General features: G+C 43.7%; 1 protein-coding gene across 4 annotated transcripts in view; it reads left to right on the top strand.

The window, feature by feature from the left end:
- SETX (senataxin) overlaps nucleotides 1-22,114 on the top strand; it is a 419,011-nt gene that overhangs the window by 271,621 nt on the left and 125,276 nt on the right. The gene's annotated exons all lie outside the window — the stretch shown is intronic.

Here is a 22,114-nt window from a genome sequence, read left to right as displayed (position 1 = left end):
AGACAAAACACTGAGACCCATATTAGACCTCAGAACACTGAATCTTTACATCAAATCAGATCACTTTCACATGGTGACACTTCAAGACGTGATTCCCTTGCTCAATGTCAACATTAGATCTCAAGGATGCTTATTTCCACATACCCATACATCCTTCACACAGGAAATACTTAAGGTTTGTAATCCAAGGAGTGCATTACCAATTCAAGGTCTTACCTTTCGCCATAACAACAGCCCCAAGGGTATTAACAAAATGCTTTGCAGTAGTAGCCGCTCACATCAGGAGACAGCACATGCACGTATTCCCTTACTTAGACGATTGGTTAATAAAAACCAGCACTCAGCAACAGTGTATTTTACACACAAATTACTTTATAGAAACCCTACACAAACTAGGGTTCTCTCTAAACTACCAAAAATCACATCTGCAACCGTGTCAAATACAACAATACTTAGGAGCAACAATCGACACACAAAAGGGATTTCCACTCCAAGTCCACAAAGGGTACAAACCTTCCAAAATGTAATTTTAAACATGTCTCTAAACCAACACTATCAAGTGAGGTTTGTAAAGAAACTCCTAGGCATGATGTCTTCATGCATAGCCATTGTCCCAAACGCAAGACTACACATGCGGCCCTTACAACAGTGCCTAGCAACACAATGGACACAAGCACAGGGTCAACTTCAAGATCTAGTGTTGATAGACCGCCAAACACACTTCTCGCTTCAATGATGGAATCCTATAAATTTAAACCAAGGGCGGCCATTCCAAGACCCAGTGCCTCAATATGTGATCACAACAGATGCTTCCATGATGGGGTGGGGAACACACCTCAAACAGCACAGTATACAGGGACAATGGGACGTTCAACAAAGGCAACTGCATATAAATCATTTAGAACTGTTAGCAGTGTTTCTAGCATTAAAAGCATTTAATCCACTAATAGTCCGCAAACACATTCTTGTCAAAACAGACAACATGACAACAATGTATTACCTAAACAAACAAGGAGGGACACACACATCACAACTGTGTCTCTTAGCACAAAAGATTTGGCATTGGGCGATTCACAATCACATTCGCCTAATAGCACAGTACATCCCAGGGATTCAAAACCAGTTGGCCGACAATCTGTCGAGATCACCAACAAACACACAAATGGGAAATTCATCCCCAGATACTACAAACTTACTTTCTACGCTGGGGAACACCAGAAATAGACCTATTCGCAACAAAAGAAAACGCAAAATGCCAAAACTTCACGTCCAGGTATCCACACCCTCAGTCCAAGGGCAATGCGTTATGGATGAGTTGATCAGGGATATTTGCTTACGCTTTTCCCCCTCTCCCACTCCTTCCTTATCTAGTAAACAAATTGAGTCAAAACAAACTCAAACTAATACTAATAGCACCAACCTGGGCCCGTCAGCCATGGTATACAACACTACTAGACCTGTCAGTAGTACCTCATATCAAACAGACCAGATCTGTTAACTCAACACAAACAACAGATCAGACACCCAAATCCAGCATTGTTCAATCTAGCAATCCGCCTCCTGAAGTCTTAGAATTTGGACATTTAGACCTTACACAAGAATGTATGGAGGTCATTAAACAAGCTAGAAAACCTACTACAAGACATTGTTACGCAAACAAATGGAAAAGATTTGTTTATTACTGCCATAATAATCAAATTCAACCACTACATGCTTCCGCCAAAAATATTGTAGGCTACTTATTACACTTACAAAAATCTAAACTAGCATTTTCTTCTATTAAAATACATCTCACTGCAATATCTGCCTATCTGCAGATTACACATTCAACATCTCTCTTTAGAATCCCAGTCATCAAAGCATTTATGGAGGGTTTAAAAATGAATCATACCCCCGAGAACCGAACACCACCGGTTCCCTCGTGGAACCTTAATATTGTATTAACGCGACTCATGGGTCCACCATTTGAACCCATGCACTCTTGTGAGATGCAATGCTTAACCTGGAACGTAGCCTTCCTAATAGCTATCACATCTCTTAGAAGAGTAAGTGAAATACAAGCATTTACTATACAAGAACCCTTTATACAAATACATAAACATAAAGTGGTTCTCCGTACAAATCCCAAATTCTTACCAAAAGTTATATCACCGTTCCACCTAAACCAAACAGTGGAACTCCCAGTTTTTTTTCCAAAACCAGACTCAGTAGCTGAAAGAGCCTTACATACTTTAGACATTAAAAGAGCACTTATGTATTATATTGATAGAACAAAACAGTTTCGCAAAACAAAACAATTGTTTGTAGCCTTCCAAAAACCTCATGCTGGAAATCCAATATCCAAACAAGGCATTGCCAGATGGATAGTGAAATGTATTCAGACCTGCTATATTAAAGCAAAAAGAGACCTACCTATTACGCCAAAGGCGCACTCCACTAGGAAGAAAGGCGCCACAATGGCCTTTCTAGGAAATATACCTATGACAGAAATCTGTAAGGCAGCCACATGGTCTACGCCTTATACATTCACAAAACATTACTGTGTAGATATGTTAACAACACAACAAGCCACAGTAGGACAGGCTGTATTATGAACATTATTTCAGACAACTTCAACTCCTACAGGCTAAGCCACTGCTTTTGGGGAGATAACTGCTTACTAGTCTATGCACAGCATGTGTATCTGCAGCTACACATGCCACTGAACGTAAAATGTCACTTACCCAGTGTACATCTGTTCGTGGCATGGGACGCTGCAGATTCACATGCGCCCTCCCGCCTCCCCGGGAGCCTGTAGCCGTTATAAGTTGATGAAACTTTACATTTGTAATTTGTAAATATAGACTATTTGTATATACATTATGTACATACATACTTACTCCATTGCATGGGCACCTTTACTATATACACAACTCCTACCTCACCCTCTGTGGGGAAAACAATCTAAGATGAAGTCGACGCCCATGCGCAATGGAGCCGAAAGGGAGAAGTCCCTTGGTCTTGTGACTCGAAAAGACTTCTTCGAAGAAAAACAACTTGTAACACTCCGAGCCCAACACTAGATGGCAGGTTAATGCACAGCATCTGAATCTGCAGCGTCCCATGCCACGAACAGATGTACACTGGGTAAGTGACATTTTCCATATATATATGTGTGTGTGTGTATATATGTGTGTGTATATATGTGTGTGTATATATGTGTGTATATATATATATATATATATATATATATGTGTGTGTGTTCAATGGCGTATGTAGCTGCAGATACACATGCTGTGCACTGTTCCTGCCATCTAGTGTTGGGCTCGGAGTGTTACAAGTTGTTTTTCTTCGAAGAAGTCTTTTCGAGTCACGGGACCGAGTGACTCCTCCCTTTCGGCTCTATTGCGCATGGGCGTCGACTCCATCTTAGATTGTTTGTTTTCTTTCCGCCATCGGGTTCGGACGTGTTCCTCTTCGCTCCGTATTGCGAATCGGGAAAGTTAGCTAAGTATCGAAAATTCGTCGGTATTGTTCTCGGTCGGTACCGGTTTAGTTCTAGGGTATCGGCACCGACATCAAGACGCTTCGGCGGCCCTTCGGGGCTTCCACTTTTCATCGAGGCCGAGTTGGCCCGACCACACCCGTCGTCCAAGTTTAATGGACCGGACCCCCTTCCGTTTCTGTCCTAAGTGTCACGCAAAGTATCCTTATACAGACCAGCACCGGGTCTGTAACCTGTGTTTGTCGTCCGAACACAGAGAGGATACTTGTGAAGCTTGCCGAGCGTTTCAGTCGAAGAAAACCTTGAGAAATTAACGCGCAAGAAGACTACAAATGGCGTCGAAGCCGAAACAAGATCTCGACGTCGAGGAGGAAGAAAGAATTTCCATCCAAGAAACGGAGTTGGATGAATCCGACGGTGAAAGACCCTCAACGGTGCAACAAACTGAGTTTGTTGCACTCCCCCAATAGGAATAGGGATGTGCCCCCCTCTCCTCTGGGAGGAGACACAAAGAGGGTTTAGCCACCCTCAAGGATAGTAGCCATTGGCTACTGACCCCCAGATCTAAACACACCCCTAAATGGAGTATTTAGGGGCGACCCGGGAACCCAGGAAATCAGATTCCTGCAACCTGAGGAAAGAAGGAGGGCTGCTGACCTGAAGGCCCCGTAGAGATGACGGAGACACCAACTGACTTGACCCCAGCTACCGGCCTGTCTCCAGACTCAAAGAACCTGCACAGCGACGCATCCGACGGGACCAGCGACCTGTGAGGACTGCCCTGCACCTAAAGGATCAAGAAACTCCCGAGAACAGCGGCACTGTTCAGAAACTGGAACAACTTTGCAACTTTGAAACAACTTTTAAAGAGACTCTGTAGGAAGTTGGCTCTGTATATACTATTTCAAAGTAAGAAATAGTGTGCACAGAGTCCAAGGGTTTCCCTTAGAGGTAAGATAGTGGCAAAAATAGATAATTCTAATGCTCTATTTTGTGGTAGTGTGGTTGAGCAGTAGGCTTATCAGAGGGTAGTGTTAAGCATTTGTTGTACACACACAGGCAATAAATGAGGAACACACACTCATAGACTTACTCCAGGCCAATAGGTTTTTATATAGAAAAATAATTTTTCTTAGTTTATTTTAAGAACCACAGGTACAAGATTTACAAGTAATACTTCAAATTAAAGGTATTTCACTCTGGTATTCTAGGAACTTTGAATAATCACAATAGCATGTACAGTTTTGACAAAAATGGCAATAAGCGGTTTTAAAAGTGGACACACTGCAAAAATCAACAGTTCCTGGGGGAGGTAAGTAATTGTTAAGTTCACAGGTAAGTAAAACACTTACAGGGTTCAAAGTTGGGTCCAAGGTAGCCCACCGTTGGGGGTCAAGGCAACCCCAAAGTTACCACACCAGCAGCTCAGGGCTGGTCAGGTGCAGAGGTCAAAGAGGTGGCCAAAACACATAGGCTTCAATGGAAACAGGGGTGCCCCGGTTCCAGTCTGCCAGCAGGTAAGTACCCACGTCCTCGGAGGGCAGACCAGGGGGGTTTGTAGGGCACCGGGGGGGGGACGCAAGCAGGCACAGAAAGTACACCCTCAGCGGCACAGGGGCGGCCAGCTGCAGAGTGCAAACAGGCGTCTGGTTTTGTATTGAAAGCAATGGGGAGACCCGGGGGTCTCTTCAACGATGCAGGCAGGCACAGGGGGGCTCCTCGGGGTAGCCACCACCTGGGCCAGGCAGAGGGCCGCCTGGGGGTCGCTCCTGCACTGGAGTTCGGTTCCTTCAGGTCCTGGGGGCTGCGGGTGCAGTGTTGGTTCCAGGCGTCGGGTCCCTTGTTACTGGCAGTCGCGGTCAGGGGGAGCCTCTGGATTTCCTCTGCAGGAGTCGCTGTAGGGGTTCAGGGGGGTCGTCTCTAATTACGCCGGGGAGTCGTCCCTGAGGTGTTTGTTTTCCGCAGGTCGAGCCGGGGGCGTCGGGTGCAGAGTGGAAAGTCTCACGCTTCGGGCGGGAAACGTGGAGTCTTTAAAGTTGTTTCTTTGTTGCAGTTTGTTGAACAGGGAAGCTATTCTCTGGAGCTTCTTGGTCCTTTGGATGCAGGGCAGTCCTATGAGGCTTCAGAGGCCACTGGTCCCTGTTGGATGCGTCGCTGTTGCAGTTTTCTTCGAAGTAGGGAGATAGGCCGGTGGGGCTGGGGCCAAATCAGTTGTCATCTCCGTCTTCACTGCAGGGCTTCAGGTCAGCAGTCCTTCTTCTTTAGGTTGCAGGAATCTATCTTCCTCGGTTCTGGGGGCCCCTAAATACTGAATTTAGGGGTGTGTTTAGGTCTGGGAGGGCTGTAGCCAATGGCTACTGTCCTTGAGGGTGGCTACACCCTCTTTGTGCCTCCTCCCTGTGGGGATTGGGGTGGGTGGGGGGAGGGGGGGGTGCACATCCCTAATCCTATTGGGGGAATTCTCCATCCACAAGATGAAGGATTTCTAAAAGTAAGTGTCACCTCAGCTCAGGACACCTTAGGGGCTGTCCTGACTGGGGGGGTGACTCCTCCTTGTTTTTCTCATTATCTCCTCCGGCCTTGCCGCCAAAAGTGGGGGCAGTGGCCGGAGGGGCGTGCATCTCCACTAGCTGGGATGCCCTGTGGCGCTGTAACAAAGGGGGGTGAGCCTTTGAGGCTCACTGCCAGGTGTTACAGTTCCTACAGGGGGAGGTGAGAAGCACCTCCACCCAGTACAGGCTTTGTTCCTGGCCACAAAGTGACGAAAGCACTCTCCCCATGTGGCCAGCAACATGTCTGGTGTGTGGCAGTCTGGCAAAAACTAGTCAGCCCACACTGGAAGTCTGGTATGTTTCCAGGGGGCATCTCTAAGATGCCCTCTGGGTGTATTTTACAATAAATTGCACACTGGCATCAGTGTGCATTTATTGTGCTGAAAAGTTTTCAGTGTAGCCATTATGGTGCTGTGGAGTTCGTGTTTGAAAGACTCCCAGACCATGTACTCTTATGGCTACCCTGCACTTACAATGTCTAAGGTTTTGCTTAGACACTGTAGGGGCATAATGCTCATGCACAAATGCCCTCACCTGTGGTATAGTGCACCCTGCCTTAGGGCTGTAAGGCCTGCTAGAGGGGTGACTTACCTATGCCACAGGCACTGTGAGGTTGGCATGGCACTCTAAGGGGAGTGCCATGTTGACTTAGTGTTTTTCTCCCCACCAGCACACAAGCTGTGAAGCAGTGTGTATGTGTTGAGTGAGGGGTCCCTAGGGTGGCATAAGACATGCTGCAGCCCTTAGAGACCTTCCCTGGCATCAGGGCCCTTGGTACCAGGGGTACCAGTTACAAGGGACTTACCTGAGTGCCAGGGTTGTGCCAGTTGTGGAGACAAAGGTACAGGTTAGGGAAAGAACACTGGTGCTGTGGCTTGGTTAGCAGGGTCCCAGCACATTTTCAAATCATAACTTAGCATCAGCAAAGGCAAAAAGTCAGGGGGTAACCATGCCAAGGAGGCATTTCCTTACAGACTCCACTTCCTGCCAGAAGCGTGAGTCTTGACACTCTGCACCCGAAGCCCCTGGCTCGAGTTTGGAGAAACGAACACCGCAGAGGACTCCCACGCGTCTCCAACTACGTGGACACCCTGAGTCGACCCCCTTGCTCCCCCACACCAATTCCTGCAGAGAGGATCCAGAGGCTTCCCCTGACCGCGACTGCCTGGTAACAAAGGAACCTGACGCCTGGACCAAGCACTGCATCCGCAGCCGCCAGGATCGAGAGGAACCTCCTACCAGTGCAGGAGTGACCAGCAGGCGGCCCTTACCCTAGCCCATTCGGTGGCTGGCCCGAGAAGCCCCCATGTGCCCTGCCTGCATCACCTAAGTGACCCCCGGTCCCTCCATTGCTTTCTATAGCAAACCTGACGCCTACTTTGCACACTGCGCCCGGCCACCCCTGTGCCACTGAAGGTGTGTTGTGTGCCTGTGTGTCGCCCCTCCCCAGTGCTCTACAAAACCCCCCCTGGTCTGCTCCCCGAGGACGCAGGTACTTACCTGTAAGCAGACTAGGACCAGAGCTCCCCTGTTCTTCATAGGCTCCTATGTGTTTTGGGCCCTCCTTTGACCTCTGCACCTGACCGGCCCTGTGTTGCTGGTGCTATGGCTTTGGGGTTGCATTGTACACCCAACAGTGGGCTGCCTATGCCCAGGAGACTGACTGTGTAAGTGCTTTACTTACCTGAGAAAACTAACCAAATTTACCTTCCCCAGGAACTGTTGATTTTTGCACTGTCCCCACTTTTAAAATAGCTTGTTGCCATTTTAACCAAAACTGTGTGTACTACTGTTTTATATCAAAGTTCTATAATTACCTGTGTGAAATACCTAGTATTTTATGTACCTCAAATCTTTAATCTTGTGGTTCTAAAAATAAATTAAGAAAATATATTTTTCTATATAAAAACTATTGTCCTGGAGTTAAGTCTTTGAGTGTTTGTTCCTCATGTTTTGCCTGCGTGTGTACAACAAATGCTTAACACTACCCTCTGATAAGCCTACTGCTCGCCCACACTACCACAAAATAGAGCATTAGTATTATCTAATTTTACCACCATCAGCCTCTAAGTGGAGCCCTTGGTCTCTGTGCACACTGTCTCTCACTTTGAGATAGTATATACAGAGCCAGCTTCCTGCATCCAGGATGATGTGTTGGTTTGGGGCGAGAACAAACAGCAACATGATAATATTTTAATGGAAGTATTGAGGAGATTAGAGGAAGCAGGTCTTACCTTTGGAATAGATAAGTGTAAATTTGGAGTAAAAGAAATAGAGTACCTAGAGCACTCTGAGTTATGAAGGAGTTAAACTTAAGCTTAATTTGATGAAATCGACTGAGAGGGCACCTTCCCAGAGGGACGAAGATCAGCTAAGATCACTTCTAGGTCTCCCGGAATATAATGCAATGTTTGTTCAACCTTTTACCAATAAGGTCCATGTGTAACGAGAATTGATTTAAAAAAATAAGGAGTAAAGTTTCAGTGGTCAGAAGAGTGCCAGAAAGCGTTTGATGAGATCAAATAATCTATTGTGAAAGCAGTAGAACTCAAGCCTTTTGACCCAAGTGACAAGACATTAATTTTGACAGATGACAGCAGTTATGGCCTGGTAGCACTCTGGTACAGGAGCATGAAGAAAGAGGAAGAGTGGTAGCTTTTGGATCATGCTCATTAAAAGGGGCAGAAAGCGCCTACTCCACTGTGGAAAAGGAGGCACTAGAGTATTGATCAGGGATCCAGCATTGTAGAGCTTATGTCTGAGGAGTAGCGTTTGAACTACTCAATGATCATAGACCATTAGTGGAGTTATTTTCTACAGCAGGTGCTGGAAGAGCCACCCCACGTACAGCCAAATGGTTATGTTGTCTTCAGGAATATATTTTCACAGTGAATTATGTCCCCAGAGTAAAAAACATCAATGCCGATTGTTTATCGAGGTTACTATTAGATGATGTGACAGTGGATAAGGATGAAGAATGGATGGTGGCAGAGATATCTGATGTGTGTACTGCCATTGGGGAAGATGAGTGGAAGGAGGCTATAAAGGCAGATACTAGTTAAATACAGATAACGTTAATGGAGTTATTACCAAGTGCTCAGAATGGGTAAAAAATAGAAGACTTGGAAATATTCAAGAATGTGTGGGATGAATTGTCTGTGGTAGACGATGTGGTAAGGAGGTGTGAAAAGTTGGTGATGCCAAAAGGGTTGCAGAAGAGATTGTTGAAATTATTACATGAAGGTCATGGTGGAATGTCGGCAATGAATAGGAAGGCAATGGTGGGATTCTTTGGTGGCCAAGGCTGGAAAACCAGATTGAGGGACACGTCTGAGAATGCATTTCCTATTATGTGCAGTGATAAATCACATTTTGTGCAAGAATCAAAAATGTATCCTGTGGCATTACCGGAAACTGCTTGGAAAAAAGTAGCAATGGGTATTTGTGGTCCTTTTTAATGGTTTAAGGTGAACCACAGATATGCTTTTGTAATGATGGATTATTTTTCAAAGTCGGGTGAAGTGGCGTTCATGAGAGAAGTGAAAACCAAAAATGTAATTACTGTGAGGACTTTTTCCACAGAGAAGCATGTCCCACAGAGATTTTGAGTGATAATGGCCCACAGTTTGTTTCAGAGAAATTAGTTTTGTTTAAAAATAAAAATGGGGAATTAAACACAGCAGAATTCCTATTTATCATCCGGGCGGAAATGTTTTTATTGAGCATTTTAACCGTATGTTGGGGGAGAACATACAGTTACCTTTAGCAAGCAGTAGATGTTGGAAAACACAAATCAAAAGATACGCTCTGGAGTTACAGAACTACTCTGCACTCAGTAACAAGGGAAACCCCTTTTTGTTTAACGAAAGGGAGGACACCGTGCACTGTGGCTTGTTGTAGGTGCCTGCATGGATGGGTAGGTCGGATCAACTAAAGGTTGATTAAAAGAAATTGAGAGATGAAGTGGAATTATATCAATCTGTACAAGCAAAGACACAATACCAGAATAATGAAGAATAAGAAGAAATTGGAAAAAGGAATGATTGTAAGGGTTTGTGTAGGAAAGACAGCAGGCATAAAAAAGGTGGTTCTAAGTGGTCTGAACCAAAAGAAGTAGTGAAAGTAAAGGGAAACAATGTTGGGTTGCCAAATGGGAAATGGTGGAACAGCAGGAGGGCGACTGTGTGTAATGAAGTGGAGTATGAGCAATGGTTTTGAACGGAGAATGAGAGGAAATGTCGAGAACCATGTAACAATAACAAGGAACCAATTGAAAGTAAGTTGAGTCACTGTGTTAAGGTGAAAGCAATAAATTACATATGCTGTTACATTTTTTTTTAATATGTAATTGAGGGGTATGTATTGTGTGGCGGAAGTATTTTTAAGTAACGGATATGTTACGTTGTAGGTTATATGTATATATGTGCATGTTTAATGGAACCTGCCTCTGCGTTACGGTCCTAGGGAGCTGAGCTACTACTGCTGGAATCCTGACTGTGGGTTCAAGGAGCCGAGAGCGGTCAGTTGCGGTTCATAACAGACCGGCCAGGGTCGGCCTAGTATCTAATAAGGTCTCCTTACTCGCAATTCACAGTGTTGTGTTGTCCCAAAGTGAATGAGTAGCATGGTTGTATAGTTCTCTGTTTTTGACGTAGCTTTGGTGGTACCCTTGGATTGTATGTGTTAAGAATATATTATAATAATATAGTAATTAAAAAAAAACACTTTTGCATGAATTTTGTTTATATTGAGTGGGAAACAAAATTGTTACTATGATGTTGGAGGCTGTAAATAACTGGCCGGCATGGTTATTTCTGATTTGATTTTTGCACTTACGCTGCTCCTTGCCATAGTTATACTCTACGTAGATTGAGTGCTGGGGACTCTTACCTAGTCCTTCCAGATTCTCATTGTTAACAAATATCAGAACATACATTAAAGGCAAACGAAAGCATCAGGCTTCAGGAGAAGCTGAAAGGCATTACTACAAAGTAGAAGAAAATGAGTTCCATTGCCGAACTGAAAGGCTGCTTTTTGCAGTTACTGCATCTTCATTCGTAAAGGCTAATAGAAAGGAACATTGATGGACAGAAACTGGAAACAGCCATTGTCATTCCTGACATCAGCATTTCTGTTTGATGTTGATGATAGATTCAACACCATTGTAAAATAAAACACTGACTTGTTCCCACAAGAGGACAGCTTATCCCTCCTCATGAAAACACCACCGATGTTTAGCTTCACGAAGTCTTCAGTAGTGAGATGCTCTTAGCCAACATCGCCACCTCAGTGGCCTTTGTTCCACTCTGTGTGTCTGCATTGCTTAATGTCTCACCAAATGCCTTCAGAAGATTCCTGCACATGCTTAGATCAATATAAAAATGTGTTAGCCCAAGACAAGGCTTAAACTCTCTTGATCATCATCCTGAACTACTGAGACCTCCTCAGTTTATTCCTCCAGCAGAGGAACCATTTCAGGTGTCATTACAGATTCCTCTACCATCCATTTCTCCAAAACCAAAGCCTGTTGTATCTAGAAAGTCTTCCATGTCTCAGATTATAGAAACTCCATGAAGTCCCAGGCATGCTCTGGCTTTATTAATTCTGTCTGTGTTTCTGCCTCCTCAAGCAAGAGCATTTGGATATGGATCACTCTTCTCAGAAGCACAGGTGGGAACAATCTTGTTTGCGGTCTACTACAAGAGCATATCACTAAAATAAGGACATAATGTCCTTTTACACCCTGACATCTATTACCAGCTCTCATATGAGGACTTCTTAGATGAACAACATAACTGCATTTCATAATGTTTTGGTCTGATGAGCAACAGAAAATCTTCTTTTGGAAGCTGCACAGACGTCCGCCTCCATTATTTTCAAATCCCTCCAGCCTATAATCTCACGTAAAACATTACTGTCTGTAGTAAAGGAAAAGTTGACAACTCCCATCTGTGGTGAAAATGGCAAACACCCTGCTTTCTAAGGAATTACAAGACTCCACATCAAGACCCTGCCTTTTTTTAAGTCAGAAATAATACCAGAGTCAATATTTCGGAAGTCAGGAGAATATATGCTTCAGCCTCTGAAACATTGATTCCTCTTTACAGCAAGATTTTAAGAGGATGGCTGAAGCTCAGAATAAGATGTGTGAAACAGCAACAACTTCTCTTTTAGGGTGCTGTGACCATGAATTATGTGACAGCCTTCTCAAATGCAGAAATGATCATGTTAAGAAAGCACAGACAAAACTTTGAAGAGTTAGTCTGAGGAGGAATTCTGCTTTGAAGTCAAGTAATCATTGTGGTGATTGACTATGCAGACCCAGTTGTGATAGGCACCGGCCATGGTATTATGCTGAACCGTTCTTTCTGCCCCTCACCACACTGAAGCCAGACTCTGTAGTGAAAATCCTCAGTCTTCCTTTCTCAGGCTCTGTTATCTTTGTCCAACACACTGAAAAGGAGCTGCAGACAACGAAAATGAATCTGATATTTAAAAAGGCTTTTGGATTGGAGGAAAACAATGTATTTTAATCACAGTACAGATAATGGGACCATTATACGTATTCTGGACAGGTTGTTCATCCCCTCACTGGTCTGATCAATCGCATTCGCAACATTTAAAAGGCAAGTGGTACTCCTACCAAACGAGGCAAGGGCCAAAAGCAAATCATTATTGCCCCATTCTGCCACTTCATCAGGCAGGCTCTTGTGTAGGAAAGTACCATCTTGCCTGGCATGTTATCCCCCATTTTCACTGTATGTATGTTAGTTTTTGCCCATGTATCACTGGGATCCTACCAGGCAGGACTCCAGTGCTCATAATGTATGCCCTGTATGTGTTCCCGGTGTGGTGCTTAACTGTATCACTGAGACTCTGCTAACCAGAACCTAAGTGTGTATGCTCTCTCTGCTTTCTAAAATTGTCACTGCAGGCTAGTGACAAATTTTACCAATTCTCATTGGCCACACTGGTACACCCATATAATTCCCTTGTATATGGTACTTAGGTACCCAGGGTATTGGGGTTCCAGGAGATCCCTATGGGCTGCAGCATTTCTTTTGCCACCCATAGGCAGCTCAGACAATTCTTACACAGGACTGCCACTGCAGCCTGAGTGAAATAACGTCCACGTTATTTCACAGCCATTTTTCACTGCACATAAGTAACTTATAAGTTACCTATATGTCTAACCCTCACTTGGTGAAGGTTAGGTGCCAAGTTTTAGTGTGTGGGCACCCTGGCACTAGCCAAGGTGCCCCCACATTGTTCAGGGCAAATTCCCCGAACTTTGAGAGTGCGGGGACACCATTACCTATGTGTAGCGTCACAATGGTAACTCCGAACATGGCCATGAAACCTGTCTAAGATCATGGAATTGCCCCCCAATACAATTCCATGACCCCGCCCACCCCCCCCCCACGGGTCTCTAGCACAGTACCCGGGTACTGCCAAACTGCCTTTCCGGGGTTTCCACTGCAGCTGCTGCCAACCCCTCAGACAGGTTTCTGCCCTCCTGGGGTCTGGGCAGCCCAGTCCCAGGATGGCAGAACAAAGGATTTCCTCTGAGAGAGGGTGTTACACCCTCTCCCGTTGGAAATAGGTGTGAAAGGCTGGGGAGGAGTAGCCTCCCCCAGCCTCTGGAAATGCTTTGATGGGCACAGATGGTGCCCATCTCTGCATAAGCCAGTCTACACTGGTTCAGGGATCCCCCAGCCCTGCTCTGGCGCGAAACTGGACAAAGGAAAGGGGAGTGACCACTCCCCTGACCTGCACCTCCCAGGGGAGGTGCCCAGAGCTCCTCCAGTGTGTCTCCAATGTGTCCCAGACCTCTGCCATCTTGGATTCAGAGGTGTTGGGGAACAATGGACTGCTCTGAGTGGCCATTGCCAGCAGGTGACGTCAGAGACCCCTCCTGATAGGTGCTTACCTCTCTTTGTAGCCAAACCTCCTTTCTTGGTAGCCAAACCTCCTTTTCTAGCTATTTAGGGTCTCTCCTCCGGGCTATTCCTCAGATAACGAATGCAAAAGCTCACCAGAGTTCCTCTGCACTTCCCTCTTCGACTTCTGCCAAGGATCGACCGCTGACTGCTGCAGGATGCAACAAAGTAGCAAGACGACTACTAGCAACATTGTAGCGCCTCATCCTGCCGGCTTTCTCGACTATTTCCTGGTGGTGCATGCTCTGAGGGCTGTCTGCCTTCACCCTGCGCTGGAAGCCAAGAAGAAATCTCCCGTGGGTCGACGGAATCTTCCCCCTGCCAACGCAGGCACCAAACTTCTGCATCACCGGTCCTCTGGGTCCCCTCTCATCCTGACGAGCGTGGTCCCTGGAACACGGGAGCTGGGTCCAAGTGTCTCCCACAGTCCAGTGGCCCTTCTGTCCAAACTTGGTGGAGGTAAGTCCTTGCCTCCCCACGCCAGACAGCAAACCTGTGTACTGCGTGATTTGCAGCTGCTCCGGCTTCTGTGCACTTCTCCAAGGATTCCTTTGTGCACAGCCTAGCCTGGGTCCCCAGCAGTCTGTCCTGCTGTGCTCAGCCCGCTGAGTTGGACTCTGAAGTCGTGGGACCCTCCTTTTGTTAATCTGAGTTCACAGATCTTCTAAGTGCCTGTTCCGGTACTTCTGCGGGTGCTGCCTGCTTCTGCGGGGGCTCTCGGAGTTGCTGAGTGCCCCCTCTGTCTCCTCCAAGGGGCGACATCCTGGTCCTTCCTGGTCCCCAGCAGCACCCAAAATCCTCAACCGTGACTCTTGCAGCTAGCAAGGCTTGTTTGCGGTATTTCTGCCTGGAAACACTTCTGCAACATCCAGCACGCCGTGGGACATCTTTCATCCAAAGGAGAAGTTCCTAGCTCTTTTCGTTGTTGCAGAATCTTTGGCTTCTTCCACCTGGAGGCAGCCCTTTTGCACCTTCATCCGGGGTTTAGTGAGCATATGCCCCCCTGGACTCTTTCGTGACTCTTGGACTTGGTCCCCTTCCTTTACAGGTCCTTAGATCCAGGAATCCATTTTCAGTGTTTTGCTGGTGCGTGTGGTTCTTGCAGAATCCCCTTTCACGACTATTGTGTCTTTCTGGGGCAGTAGGGTAACTTTAATCCTACTTTTCAGGGTCTTGGGGTGGGGTATCTTGGACACCCTTACTTTTTTCCTACAGTCCCAGCAACCCTCTACAACCTCCCATAGGTCTGGGGTCCATTCGTGATTTGCATTCCACTTTTGGAGTATATGGTTTGTGTTGCCCCTAGACCTATGTTCACCTATTGCATCCTTTTGTGATTCTACGTTGTTTGCACTACTTTTCTTACTGTTACTTACATGTTGGGTTTGTGTACATATAACTTGTGTATATTACTTACCTCCTAAGTGAGGGTATTCTCTGGGATACTTTTGGCATATTGTCACTAAAATAAAGTACCTTTATTTTTAGTAACTCTGTGTATTGTGTTTTCTTATGATATTGTGCATATGACACCAGTGGTATAGTAGGAGCTTTGCATGTCTCCTAGTTCAGCCCAAGGTGCTTTGCCATAGCTACCTTCTATCAGCCTAAGCTGCTAGAAACACCTCTATTCTACTAATAAGGGATAACTGGACCTGGCACAGGGTATAAGTACCACAAGGTACCCACTATAAGCCAGGCCAGCCTCCTACATTGCCCCTGTCAAATAGGAAACAGTGAATCCTCCGTTTTTGAGTGGGGGAGGGCTATAACTCCACATTTAAAAGAATAGCAAGACATCACGGATGACAGGTAAATTGTGATTGTGTTCCACCAAATCAGACCCAAAAATACCACTGAGCTTGAATCATTCCAGGAGGGAGCTTCTTTTATGTAAAAATTGGCTGGTGGACACAAAGAAAAGCACTAAAAAGGGTTGCAGATGCATTCTGGATCAACAATAGGCCAACAAGTGGATCAAGAAATAAATGTTTTACATGTCACCGCCACATCAACTTTTTGCTCACCCCAGAAGTTCTCTGTTGACTTCAGGGATCCTATTTTCACACTACAGTGTCAATGCTCAGGAAATTCCCAATGTTTATAGTTAGGCATTCTAATACTAATAACCGGTGCCCGCCTCTGCCTAATCTCTACCCATCAGCTCTTCTCCAACTGCATCTCAGCAGTAGCAGCAGACCATCTTGTTAAACAAAAGTAATGATCATATGAATGTGTCTGCAACAATTAAATGCTGTGAGCAAATTTTGCAGACCAGGGTCTTCCATAGTTATTTTCAGTGATTTAACTACTCTGCCGAAACACTCACTGCATTCCATGACTATCAGGAGGTTATTACTCAGTTATCTGGATGAAGCCAAAGCTTGAAGAGCGCCAGCCAATATTTTTTGCACTACAGCGCCAAACGTATAACCTTGTCCACGTAGATTGAATCACTTTTTCATTGTATTGTCTCATGAATCTCACCCAGGTGACTGCTGATTCCCTTTTAGGCCCCGTCCAGCAGAAGGAAAGCAGCAACAATGACTTAGTTAAGAAACCTCCTGTTCACGTATATGTGTGTAAGGTCACCACATGTGCATCTGTTTATTTACAAAACACTCTTGTCTTAACTCTTTTTCTGTAGCGGACTCTAATGTTGGTCACACAACTTTAACAAAACTATTTGGTTGACTCCTTGTGGAAAAGGTCTGTGGTTGGTGAATGAGTGTACTATATATTGCTTTTCTTGCCTGTGAGTCACAGGAAATGAGGGATTTGTTTGCTGCTGTATTCTAATTTGTATATCTGTGACTAAAGATAATACATTACAGCAGAGATGGTTAGTGCTTGTAGCCATTTTTCTGCATCTTTGGAATCTTCATAGAAGTTATAAATGACCCTCTAGCCCTGCTTCCTAACTTTTTGCCTGAGCCCTGGGGGAATCAAAGACTAGAGTTTTGCTATTCCATGGATCATATCCTCCAAAAAGAACTGAGTCTCTCAGGAAACTGCCAGTACTAGACATCATAGGATTTGGAAGTCCTGATCCTTAAATTGGCTAATGTTAAAACCTAACTGGCTGCTCTTTTCCTATTTTTTTCTGACATGATATGCAGCAGTTTGAGCTATAGGTGTTGTAATGAAGCTTTGTGAAATGTCTTTCTGTTTTTGTTTTATAACTATCTATTCAGTTTGCTTTTGGATAAATACCAAGAGAAAGTAGCACATACATATTTGTACATGTTCCAGTCACTGATAGAAATATAATCAACAAAGTAGGCTGATAATCTGTATTGAGGGCAATCATGAAAATCACTGAGAACCTGTGGATTTTTGTTTATCTAGTGGAGATCAGCCTCAATTAGTACTTCTTTGTTCGATAAGGGTTTGTTGAAGTATGCTTGTTTGAGGCCTGTGTTTAATAGAGAAGATAAATGGTTAACAGTTCAGATGGTACGGCACCACACGGTCATATATCACTATGGGAAATCTGACAGTAGTGGAATACACAATATGCTGTGAAGTAGAGATAGGAAAGAGGGCAAGGCAATCGACGTCTTGCTTTGTATATCTATGCAGAATCTGAAATCTTTTGTTTTCATGTTTGATGGAGAGACTTATAAGCTTGAATGAATTTGGAGGTACACTGTTGTGAAATGCTTATGGAGGCCTATATATTTGCATGTAGGGTGAATAGCCTATGTTGAAATTCCACACCAAGATCAAATTTGTGGAAGGTACTTGATACTTTATTGAAGGCCCACTCTTTGTCCAAGCAAATTATCTCTTTCAGTGACACAGCCAAGCAGTCTAGTATTATCAAGGCAAGGCTTCCTTTTATAAATCAAGTTTGTGCTAGATGAATCAGTTTGTAAAGGGTTTTACCAGCTTCATTGCGAATACTTGAGCATAGAGTTTGCAATCCATCTTAATCAGTGAAATAAATCAGTAGCTCTTTGTTTCTAATGGATCCTTTCCTCTTTGTGGACTACCAGTATTGTTGCATCCGTTACAGTTCCTTTTATAAATCCTGTCTCTGCAAGGTAGAGGAATAGCTTTCCTGGGTGGTGCACAAGAGTCTTTCCTTATAAACAAAAATTAGCATGAATCCGGTCGGTGTCCGGGCCCTTTTCAAGTTATAGCGTGTTAATTGCTTTAGATATTTTCTTTTTATTGTTAAGTTTACTTAGATCACTTTTAACTTGGCATCTAGGGAGAGTAATGATATTCTTTCAGTTCTCATGATATCTCCAGATTCGAATTGCAAGTAAAAATCATGAACATTTCCTTAAATAGACTGTTTTGGTTTGAGTGTCCTTTTTAACTTTGATCGCTCTGGTTTTCTCTCCCTTCTCCCCCCTCAAATGTTATACTATAGTTTGCTAAGGCTTTTTCCACCTCTTTTTTTTTTCCCCCCCCTCAGAATTTCCTGTCCTTGTTGTTTGATTCATAGAAGTGTGTTTGACACATAATTTTATTCATACTTATAAGTTTTATCATTTTAATAGTGCTCAGAGACTTTGGTGTGGGCAAGTGTGTGTTGTAGCGCCATTATTTCTTCTCTTTTTCTAATGCATCTTAGTTTTTGATTTTTACTCCTATTTTTCAGTCCTTGATGTTTAACATTGCTAATCTTATTGTAACCTTCATTGTAACTCAGATGAAGTTGAGATGTTTATATCCTCCGTTTCGTTGAAGAAGTTTTGTATTGCCATAATAATTTGTTGTTTGGTGTCTTTATTGCACAGTACCTTATCATTCATTCTGTACGCTGTGGGCCGATAGGTCATCTTAGCGATTTCTAAATCTAATGAGATATATGAATTGTTTGAAATTATTACCTGTTCTGTTTTTGCATTTCTTGTATTTGTAACCAAGGTGTCCCATTAGTAAACATATAGTCAGTGCTTGTGAATGAGTTGTGGAGTTGCAGTAGGTTAATTCCCTGCCAGTGGGATTGTGGAAGTGATTCAGGTCTATGAGATTATTAGTGATGAATAAGTGTTTATTTTGTTCATGCAATTTATTTGGTCTGTATTTGCCTGAAGATACTCTATGTAGTGTTCCATATCATGGGAATGTTGAAACCTCCATTTCTTGCAATAGTCACATCTACATTTATTTTAATAGTCTAATAACTTTTTCATTTTGACTTGGTGATTAAATGCTTTGTGTTAGAGAGTTCTTAAGGGTTTTTTTTTAGACCGTGTTGGTGAAGAACTGATGTAGTGAGTATTACTATTGCCTATTTTACCCTCACTCTTTTCTGTTTGATGTACTTTAAAATGGAGATTACTGATGGAATAAATCCGTTGTAATTATTTGCTACCGTTGTTCTGATAGCAGACGTTATTAAGAATAAGATGATAGAAAAAAGTAGAAAGAAAGAAATTAAATAAAAGAGGAACCAGAGGAAATGAATGCACAAAACCCAATACATTAACACTCCACCTCTTACTCACACTCTACTGAAATTTGATGATGGATATTGGAGACTGAGAAAACATCCTAGGTCCAGCTCCACACATCACAGAAAATTACATGTAAAGATATAATATCTAAAATTATACATTTTACGATATAACCATTCATGATAAACATTGTGATATATGATCATTCAGGTACCATTTTTTTCTAAGCAGCCAAGGTTAACTTGTCAGACAATTTCTCAGCAGTGTGCAGGAAGTAAGATGACTATGCTCTCTTATCTGATGGTAATATGGTAGAACCGTGTTGAACACTGCAAGTAAAGGTGTCCTTCTTTCATGTTGTGGTATTCCAAAGCCTGTCGTGGATGGAAAGCTGCTGAACACATTTGACTGTCTTGTTTGTGGAATACAAAACATGACAGCTCAGTAACGTTTATGCCCTTCTGCAGTGAGTGGAGCGTTGCTAGTTTAGAACCTGTTAGTAAATAAACTAAAGCAACTTACAGTGTTGGCACTATTGTTTAAATTGTAGTGACCCATCTCGGTTTGTGCCAGCTTTGTGATGTATGTTTACAAATCTGCAGGCTCATTAAAACGTATATTTATTTCTTTGTGTAACTCTCACACTAAATAGACCCACAAAGCCAAACGGAATGGCAAGGGATCTTAGGTTCTGCTGCAGTGCTAGAAATCCTTTCCTTTGTGTGAGTTTCTTCTCCAATCCTGTGCTATACCAGTTTTAGTGCAGTTCCATGTAGCAGTTTTTTTTTTTTTTTGTGAGAGAATAAGGTGAGGCATCATCAGGGCTTTAAGGTCACGAGTCTGTCTCACTGATTCCACAGCCTATCGCAAAATCCTGTGCTCCACGATATTACTTTCTTCACTGCAGATTCAGGGAGTCCAAAACATTTTAGGTGTCCTCTTTATTTTTTGTTTTCAAGTTCAGCATTCTCTCTTTCCAGGTTGCCTACCTTTCCTCTCAGTTGAGTTTTGTGCTTCTCGATCTCATTTTTTCGTCTTCCTCTCTGCTTACTCTTACTTCAGCCTCTATTATTTTTTCTGTTAGGTCTCCAGAATCGTTCTGAAGGCCTTGCTTTTTCCATTGCAAGTGATCGTTTGAGTCTTTGTTCTCTGAGCCAGATCATGTTGGGTGGATAGCCATTAGAGTAGTAGGTCCATGTTTGTGTTTGCCTCCTCTTTACCTTTGATCTGTGTTCACAGTGTGCGCATAGCCCTAAAATTGCATTATCTTCCTTTCCCCTGATTGTGTGTAGGAGCAGAGTAGTTGTACACAAGTGCTCACAGCTTGCCTCAAATAGACATGCTATCCACGTACTTCAAATGGTGTGTTATTAACAGACAACCTACAGTCTTCCACCAATTTCGAGCTGTTATTACCGTTGTTGGTCTTCTTCCAGTGTTCACCAAGTCTTACAAGTACGTTTTTGAAGTTCTTAGCTAGTGAGTTTTGTCTTTTCTGTTTAACAAGTTAAAGCTTAGACGTGTATTAAGCGCTTAAGTGCAAAGCAATGCCTTTTTAGATGATCAGTGCTATTTTTGCGCAGTTGTGATATCTTTTTTTCCGGTTATGTAACATTGACTGATGCACCTTTCATTGGAGCTCATCTACTCCGTGCTTCGGCTGAGACGTTTGACTTGTATTAAGATGCTCCTCACTCACTCATCATCGAAAGCGAGGCAGCCAGTGATTTATCCAGAGCCCCAGCATTACAGAATACGTTTTTTAATTGGATTAGAAGATCTGTGACATTTCCAAGACAGATTACCTTTCACAGAACACACTACTAGCGTAGCATCCCAGCTACCTGGTGGTCAGCTTTACTGTGAATTCTGTCTGTTGGTCTTTTCCAGTCATGACCCTTATCGTAGATGAAAGTTGCATGCCTTTGGTTCTCAAAGCAGCTTCTCTTTAGGTGAACTGTACCATTTTGTGTGCCACTTTATCCCAGACCTCCTCAGAGAGACTGTTACATTGTTAGGAGCGCTCATCCACTGTGCACATTTAGTAGAACAAGTTGAGGCATTTATGCGCCACATTTACTTTAAAGCAACAGAAAGTTGGTCGACAATTTGTCGCATGTAAAAGTGTCAGAATAGACTATCCGCTTCACTTACAAGGCTCAATTGCTTTCTCAGATTGCACTGTAAGCTTTAGAGCCCCTGAGTGGTCAGCATTACGGTGGAATTGGTCAGGAATTAACAATTGCCCCCCTGGGCGCACAATAGATGATGTGCTTGCCATTAGTACGAGCCCAATCTCATATTTCCTCATGTGGGTGGCTGTGTCTGCCAGGCCTTTTTAACCTTCAGACGGTGCAAAATTCCAACTGGATCGCTTCTGCTATACTTTCCTAGAGGCATTGCAACACTCTTCTGTAGTCTTCAGGATGTCGATTTGGCATCAGTGCATGCCAATTTCCCTCCAGTTGGCTTGGAGCTGTAGGGCCAGGCAGAATCTTTCTTGGACATTAACCATAAACTTGGAAAATCTCATCTTTGATAGACTTTGGAAGGTGTTTCTCTGGAGATGCTGAGCTCTTCACCATCTCTGGCATATATTTGGATGTAAGGTGTTGTATGAACACCACATGTAGATTATTATTATATTATTTAACCATAAAGACAATTCCTAAAATGCAGAATCAGATATTCAAGTAAGTAAGCATTTGTTCTTATTTTATCATT

This window comes from Pleurodeles waltl, chromosome 6 (genome assembly GCF_031143425.1).
Source record: "Pleurodeles waltl isolate 20211129_DDA chromosome 6, aPleWal1.hap1.20221129, whole genome shotgun sequence".
Taxonomy (NCBI): domain Eukaryota; kingdom Metazoa; phylum Chordata; class Amphibia; order Caudata; family Salamandridae; genus Pleurodeles; species Pleurodeles waltl.
Note: the sequence above shows the minus strand (reverse complement) of the source record. Positions and strands in the feature narration are given on the sequence as shown.